This window comes from Budorcas taxicolor, chromosome 11, assembly GCF_023091745.1.
Source record: "Budorcas taxicolor isolate Tak-1 chromosome 11, Takin1.1, whole genome shotgun sequence".
Taxonomy (NCBI): domain Eukaryota; kingdom Metazoa; phylum Chordata; class Mammalia; order Artiodactyla; family Bovidae; genus Budorcas; species Budorcas taxicolor.
The window spans coordinates 112,516,610-112,525,512 of record NC_068920.1 but is presented as its reverse complement, the minus strand read 5'-3'; the positions used below and the strand labels follow the sequence as shown (position 1 = coordinate 112,525,512).

The 8,903-nt window shown below is 34.0% G+C and overlaps 1 non-coding gene across 1 annotated transcript; it reads left to right on the top strand.

The window, feature by feature from the left end:
- The first annotated feature begins 542 nt into the window (after positions 1-542).
- On the top strand, positions 543-614 carry TRNAW-CCA (transfer RNA tryptophan (anticodon CCA)). Its single transcript has one exon. It is a non-coding gene; the product is annotated as a tRNA-Trp (tRNA).
- The last annotated feature ends 8,289 nt before the right edge of the window (positions 615-8,903 follow it).

The following is an 8,903-nucleotide window of genomic DNA, read 5'->3' as shown; positions in this document are numbered from 1 at the left end:
CTTTTGTCCCTTTTGTTTTTATTAGTAATTTCCAGTTTTATTGCATTATGTCCAGGAGTGTTCTTTGTAATATTTATATGTTATGGATATTCTTGATGTTTTATTTGTTACATAACACACAATCAAATTTAGTGATACTACCATGGGCACTTAAGTAGTACATATAGAGGTTGCAATATATCCATATGATCTCTACCTCTTCCATTGTCTTTTATTGTCCTTCTGAGCTCTTTTGTAATGAGACTGCAATATTAAGGTGTTCTATCATTAATGTGATTTGATGTCTACTTACCTATCATACAGTTTTTACTCACAAAGGTAGTAGGTTATTGCATGCCTGAATATATAAAAATTGTAGCTACATTTTGTACTGCAGATTTTCTAATGGAAAGTGTCCTTTACCACATTCACTGCTTTGGGGCTGAACTTCTATTATGTTTAAAATCAGCCTTGCTCTCCTCTCTTTGCTTCTATTTTCCTGGAAAGTTTTTTTTTTTTTTTTTTAATTTTTATTTTTAACTCACCATGCTTTAAATGGGGCTTCCCTGGTGGCTCAGAGGTTAAAGCGTCTGCCTCCAATGCGGGAGACCCAGGTTCGATCCCTGGGTCGGGAAGATCCCCTGGAGAAGGAAATGGTCAATCCACTCCAGTATTCTTGCCTGAAGAATCCCATGGACGGAGAAATCTAGTGGGTTACAGTCCACAGGGTCGCATATTTATTTTACATACAGCATGTGGTGGAAACTTCTTCTTTTGTGAGACTTGCTGAAAACGAATTTTTAAAATGAGTGAGTGAAATTAATTTGCATATATTGATGTTTCATGTTACAATTATATTAATTTAGGTTTTTTCCTATAGTTCTTTTTCTGCAAGATGAATGTATATATATGTATATGAAAATGAGTACATATATGAATACATAGTATATGAAAGTGGAGTGATAATGTTAGTTACTCAGTCCTGCCTGACTCTTTGTGACTACATGAACTGTAACCCACCAGGCTCCTCTTTTCATGGAATTCTCCATGCGAAAATACTGAAGTGGGTAGCCATTCCCTTCTCCAAGGGATTTCCTGACACAAGTAACAAATCCAGGTGTCCTACATTTCAGGCAAACTCTTCACTGTCTGAGCTACCAGAAAGGCCCTAAATGGTATGTACATACATACATATATACTTTTGGGACTTCCCAAATAGCTGTTGTAAAGAATCTTCCTGCAATGCAGGAGAACCCAGTTCAATTTCTGGGTCAGGAAGATCTGGTGGAGAAGGGATAGGATACCCACTCCAGTATTCTTTTGCTTCCTTTGTGGCTCAGCTGGTAAAGAATCTGCCTGCAATGCAGGAGACCTGGGTTCAATCCTTCCGTTGGAAAGATCCCATGGAGAAGGGAAAGGCTACCTATGTCAGTATTCTTGCCTGGAGAATCCCCAAGGACAGAGGCACCTGGCAGGCTACATTCCATAGGGTGACAAAAAGTCAGACACGACTGAAGTGACTTAGCACAACAGTATATTGAACTATAAGTTCATTATTTAGGGGGTGTCAAATGATATTCATAAAAGTTGATAAACCAGATAGAGAAATGTTAATTGTTTCTGAGTTAATTTAAAATTTGAAATATAAAGCATTATAGTGTATATATATATATATGTGTGTTTATTCCATATAGGGCTTCCCTATTTCCTCAGATGGTAAAGAATCTGCCTGCAATGCAGGAGACATAAGAGATGTGGGGTTGGGAAGTCACAGGGTTAGGAAGATGCCCTGCAGGAGGACATGGCAACCTGCTGCGGTACTCTTGCCTAGAGAATTCCACGGACAGAGGAGTCTGGCAGACTATAGTCCATGGGTCTCAAAGAGTCGGACACAACTGAAGTGCCCTCAGTACTTATTTTGATTGATAAAACTTATCTTCTAGTAGTAGATTCAAGAAGTATTTCTGAGTATAGAATTCTCTCTCTCTCTCTTCTCTTGCTGTTTTCTTTACTTGTAATTTCTTTTTAGAGGAAAGTGGATTGTCATGTAAACATGTTTGAAGTTGGATTTCAATGATTTTAGCCATGTGGTGAAGTTCAACAAGTCCTTAATTTTCTGTATTTCCTATAAATTGAGGTATTTTTTGATCAAATTCTGATCCATTTAAAAATATTGCCCTCTGCTTGATGTTCACTGGTCAACTAATGGTGAGAATACACTTGAACATGAACCCTCTGAAACAGTTTAATGGTAATTTATGAAAATATTGACTGAAAAAATGAATGCGTAAATATGATATGTCTTTGATATTATTACTATTATTATTTATTGTTCTTAAGGTTTTATTTTCTAATCTCATTAAATTTAGTATTAAATATCTGATCCTGGGTTAAGAGACTAATGGGACTGAACTCAAATTTAAACTCCAGTGGCTTTGTGCTAAAGGCCACATGCTCAATCATTATGCTGTACTGCTCTTTATTTACTCTATTTTTCAGAGATGGTTATATAATATTCATATTTAATCCACTACTGTATTCTTGCCTGAAGAAATCCATGGCAGAGGCTACAGTCCATGGGCTTGAAAAAAGTTTGAACATGACTAAGAGACTAACACATAATTTATATAATAATCATTTCAAACTTTAATAGATTTCATACTCTACTCTTTACTCAATTTACAGGCTATAAAACATAGAAGAAAAAAGATAAGTATCAGATGAATAGAAATTGTGTGACTTCCTAAATCTAAGATATTAACAGCTGCCAGAATGTTGCCCCACTTTAGGCAAAATGTATAAGAAAACTCAGTGGGGTATACTCCAGGAAGAGTAGGAGGTAAGCTAGTAAAGAGAGGGAAGAGCTAGGATCAGAAATATAGTTTAGTTAAGGAATCAACTATCTGAAACCAAATCTTAAGAGAAATACATTTATGTCTTTCTTCTACAAAATATTTACTTTTAATTATATAAAATGATAATAGAAAAATAAGATTATTCAGATTTCTAAATTAGATATTTTTGTTAAAGTTGCATCAGAAATCAAATATTTATTTGACATTTTTCAAGATGCTTTATTATTAACTACAGCTATAGCTGTTAGTATTATACAGAAACACATCATTTAAAATATAAGCCATTCCTTGGCTTACTTATTTTTTATTATTTTACTTTACAACACTGTATTGGTTTCGCCATACATTGACATGGATCCACCATGGGTGTACATGAGTTCCCAATCCTGAACCCCCCTTCCACCTCCCACCCCATATCATCTCTCTGGATCATCCCTGTGCACCAGCCCCAAGCATCCTATATCCTGTATCGAACCTAGACTGATGATTCGTTTCTTACATGATAGTATACATGTTTCAATGCCATTCTCCCAAATCATCCCACCCTCTCCCTCTCCCACAGAGTCCAAAAGACTGTTCTATACATTTGTGTCTCTTTTGCTGTCTCACATACAGGGTTATCGTTACCATCTTTCTGAATTCCATATGTATGTGTTAGTATACTGTATTGGTGTTTTTCTTTCTGGCTTACTTTACTCTGTATAATTGGCTCCAGTTTCATCCACCTCATTAGAATTGATTCAAATGTATTCTTTTTAATGGCTGAGTAATACTCCATTGTGTATATGCACCACGGCTTTCTTATCATTCGTCTGCTGATGGACATCTAGGTTGCTTCCATGTCCTGGCTATTATAAATAGTGCTGCGATGAACATTGAGGTACACGTGTCTCTTTCAACTCTGGTTTCCTCAGTGTGTATGCCCAGCAGTGGGATTGCTGGGTCATAAGGCAGTTCAATTTCCAGTTTTTTTATGGAATCGCCACACTGTTCCCCATAGTGGCTGTACTAGTTTGCATTCCCACCAACAGTGTAAGAGGGTTCCCTTTTCTTCACAACCTCGCCAGCATTTATTGCTTGTAGACTTTTGGATCACAGTCATTCTGACTGGTGTGAAATGGTAACTCATTGTGGTCTTGATTTGCATTTCTCTGATAATGAATGATGTTGAGCATCTTTTCATGTGTTTGTTAGCAATCTGTATGTCTTCTTTGGAGAAATGTCTATTTAGTTCTTTGGCCCATTTTTTGATTGGGTCATTTAGTTTTCTGGAATTGAGCTACATAAATTGCTTGTATATTTTTGAGATTAGTTGTCAGTTGCTTCATTTGCTTTTATTTTCTCCCATTCCGAAGGCTATTTTTCACCTTGCTTATAGTTTCTTTTGTTGTGCAGAAGCTTTTAATTTTAATTAGATCCCATTATTTATTTTTGCTTTTATTTCCAGAATTCTTGGAGGTGGGTCATATAGGATCCTGCTGTGATATATGTCGGAGAGTGTTTTGCCTATGTTCTCCTCTAGGAGTTTTATAGTTTCTGGTCTTACATTTAGATCTTTAATCTATTTTGAGTTTATTTTTGTGAATGGTGTTAGAAAGTGTTCTAGTTTCATTCTTTAAATGATGTGTTTCTGTACTGTGGCGGATTCATGTTGATGCATGGCAAAACCAATACAATATTGTAAAGTAATTAATCTCCAATGAAAATAAATAAATTTATATTAAAAAATAATACAATAGGCTTTGGGTAAAAAAATATATATATAAGCCATTTCTTTTCTTCTTTAATTTAAATGAAATATAAAATCAAGGATTTTGCAACATGGATCACACTGGCAAACACTTAACACTGTGTGAACAACTCTTACACAGAAAATATCCCTGAAATCACAAAATGTTCTAACCCATGAAAATGCTTAGCACAATACTTGGCACATGTTATGTACAGTGTTTGTTCATTCACACTTTCATTCAGTCACTCATCCGGGTCTAAGGAGAAAGTGCATGATGAGAATGATAAGAACAATGTTTTATCAACAAATTTGTAGTTTTGACAAAGACTTTGGCAATGGAGACTGGAAGAAATCATCTAATCCTTGAATCTGAGTAGAAATGCATTTCCATTTCCACCTATAATATTTCTATAATCAAGAACAACTAGGGAACAATTACTTTGAGATCTAGAGCTGATAATATCTAAGTGAGACTATAGATTTCAGTTAGGTGAGTGAAGAATGGATCAGAATTCATCTTTCTGTGACAAGACTCTGACAATGGAAGGACCTGAATACATGCATAAAGTCCAAGAGATTCTCATAAGGATGTTTATGAGAGATGGCACACCCAAAAGCAGTCTACATGCAATAGACATTTCTATGTTCAGACATGGTCAGTTCAGATAATTGTTAATTTACTACCCATTTAATGGCTGCAAGAGAGGTGAAGGGATTTCATTTGACACCTAGAAACGTGGTCTGTTACAAAAACTGGTTTAAACCATTCAAATATCAGCTTTACAAAAGCAAACAAATGTTTCAAGAAATGAATAACAAATGACATTACTTCATAAGAGCATCCTGCCTATTGATGACGGTTCTCTACTTAAGTCTATTTACAAAGAAGTGATCCATAGTCTTTCACAATGCAGATATTGAGAACACTTTTATTTATTAATTCACATGAAATAAATTCAGTCTTGGGCTTTGAATGATATATATCACACTTGAAAGAATATATTTTGGGAGATTGCTATTTTATGTTTTTATCATTTTATTTTATTTTATTTTAAAATTTTTATTTTTTCTTTATTTTACTTTACAATACTGTATTGTTTCTGCCATACATTGACATGAATCCACCACGAGTGTACATGAGTTCCCAAACTTTTATTTCATATTGGAATAGAGTTGAGTTTCAATGTCGTGCTAGTTTCAGATTATAACAAAGTAATTTCATTATATATATACATATATTCATTCTTATTCAAATTCTTTTCCCATATAGGTTGTTACAGAATATTGAGTATAGTTTTCTGTGCTATACAGTAAGTAGGTCCTTGTTGATTATCTATATTCTTTATAGTAATGTGATTTTTTTTTTTACTTTGAAATTACAACCACAAAAGTCAAAAACAAAAATACTTCCTGACTTTTTATTAAAAAATATCTTCTCTCTTATTTTGACATCATTAAAAATTAATAATAACCTACTGTGGGCATATCTGTGTTCCAAAGAAGCTGAGTTTTCATTCTGGAAAGAAAGAACCTATTTTCTTTGACTCTTTTAGGTATTTATTTTCTGCAACTAAGATGTGTGCTTACAATGAAAACAGGACGGGAACTGTGCCCCTGGTCCTGATAAAAACTAAACTAAACTGGTGCACCTTCTGAAAATGTATCATTTGTATCTACCAAGAGTTTTGTGAGTTATGCTAAAAAATTAGACAGCCATGAAATAAAAGAGCTGTGGTCTGAAGACCCTATTTATGTCTCAATTTGTCCATATCTCTTGAAGGAGCCAGCGTTAGAAATTATTCATAAATTTGCCTTTTTGGAACAAATTGCTATGCTTTCATGACACATAAGTGGAAACTGAATTAGTGGCCCAAGGTATCTCATAAAATTCTCAAAGTCATTTGACATAGGAGAATTGGTTTCAAACTCAAAGGTATGGCTCATGGCTCACACACACACACACACACACACACACACACACACACACACACACATAATATAAATATATCCTGACATTTTATGACACTGTATATCATACGATAAAGGAATGATAGTTAATGACTTACTGAAATACAGGTAAACAACTGATTAAAAAGTGGGAAAATCCACAATAAGTGTCAGTCATGCTATGTTGCTGCTGTCTCTGACATAGGCAAAAATGCAATCAAATTATTAGAAAACAACAAAAATTGGGAAAAAAAAATTTCAAACACTATTTTAGAAAGAAAAAGTTTTTATTTTAACCACAAAAGAAACAAAATTGAAAATATTTTCTTAATATTAAATAGATTCTTCTTTTTAATCTTTTTCTCTACTTCCATTTAATTACTATTGGATCATTCAACTTTGTGTTTCGGATTTCATACACTGTTTGTTGCCCAAAAGTGCTAAAGTTCCTCAACTCTGAATTTCAGTTAAATTATACTTAATTATGATTGTATAATAGCTGCTAAGAAAAATAGCAGACACACACACAACATGCAAACTGATTCTTATTATGAAAGTCATGCATTTTTTGGCTATTGAGGGTATTTAACTATTTATAACTGGTGTTCTTAAAATTAAATCCGTCCTCAGACCTTCCTAATTGCTCCTGTTATCTGTGTTCATACATGTTCTCTCTCCTTTAAGTTTGCAACATTGATATAAAAATTGTGCATCCCTTGGTTATTGATTATAACACTTTTTTTGTTTGCTTGTTTGTTTGTGAACTGTTTTTAGATTCATGTACCCTTCTCCATTAAATATTATTGAAACTTTAATAGGCTTTTTTCATTCCTAAGTTTATAATGTGAAATCATGATGGACTTCATGGCTAGAATACAATATTCTATTAGTAAGTGCTGACTAACCTTTCATCTGAAGTTTGTAATAGATAAAAATTAGCAATTTGCCCTGGGATATAATTTTGTAGCTTTGTTTTTGCTGGATCAGGTCTTCTAATTCACTCAAATGTCTAATTTTGCATCGTCAATTGAATTGTTTCATATAATAATGTGAACCTGTCACTAGGATGGTAGAAATAATCTAATTTACCTTTTTTTGTGTTAAAATGATAATGAAACAACCACTTAACATTCACATCACTTGGAGAAAATTACATCTTCCATGTACCATTTTATCTTAAATCAGCTTCAAGGAATGCTCTGAAGCAAAAATGGTAGTTATTGTTAAGTCATTCGTTACCTTATCTTTTTTTTGTTAGAATACTGATACTCAGAAGTGTAAATTGATTTACTCAAGGTCAACCAGCCAAGAAGCAGTAGACACAAAACTCAAACTCAAGAGTTTTGGCCTCTGGCTTGGTAGTGTTTTTACTACAAAAGACACTCTCCTGGATTGACAGCCCTATAATGTTTTAAAAACACTGGCCTATGTCACATGCATCTTCTGACCATCTTACTCTGACTTAGATTTCTATAATTCAGAAATATGAAGAATTAAACAATATGAAAATAGATCCAGCCTAGTTGAATTTTGGTATTTCAGAATAAACCAGAGCTCTTTGGCAAGAGATTAGGAAATCATTAAAGCAAAGACACAAAAAATGCTTTGCTTCAAGTTTCTCAGTGAAAAGAGAACAAATTAATCACATAAGGCAAGCTAACATTTGATAACAATCCACATGTTATTTATGAACACTTATTCTTTATCATGTAATTTGGGATGTAGGGTTAAAAGGGACATTTGAGGTCAAACAAACAAATTAATTAAAAGGATGCATATTGAAGCAGCTTCTAGATTCTAATTGATCATAATTGTAGGTTTTAAAATTTATTAATTGCATACTTATTTGGACATATTGTGAATTACTGTAGATAAACTAGAGAAAAATGTACATGCATCTGTGAGAGAGAGAGAGAGAAAGAAAGAAGAAAAGCCTTAAATCAGGAAATCAAGGGTGGTTACAGTTGGAGTTGGCACCACCCCAGAGATGGAACATTCTTAGAGAGTGGTCATTCTAATGTTCTCGCTGCACTTATAATGAAGCCAAAAACTATAGAGCCAAAGAACCACAGAAACAAACTTAGATATGCCATAGGCAGCAATACAGCAATTCAAGCCTTCTGAGCTATTCCTTGCTAATTCTGCAGTACCATATTGTCTCAAGATGTCACCTCTTAAAAGAATCCTTAAAACTTAATGGAACAAATAATACTGACAACATATGGCACCCAATAGTTGAATTAATTGATTAATTAATTCAAAAATCAGTGCTATGGAAATGAGTGAAGAGCCCACTAGTGAGAAGAAGCAAAGACTATTCAGAGCTTGCTAAAGTGAAGGGGTAAGCCACCACCGCTTGCATTTTGGCATATATTAGAAGATAGAGGTGG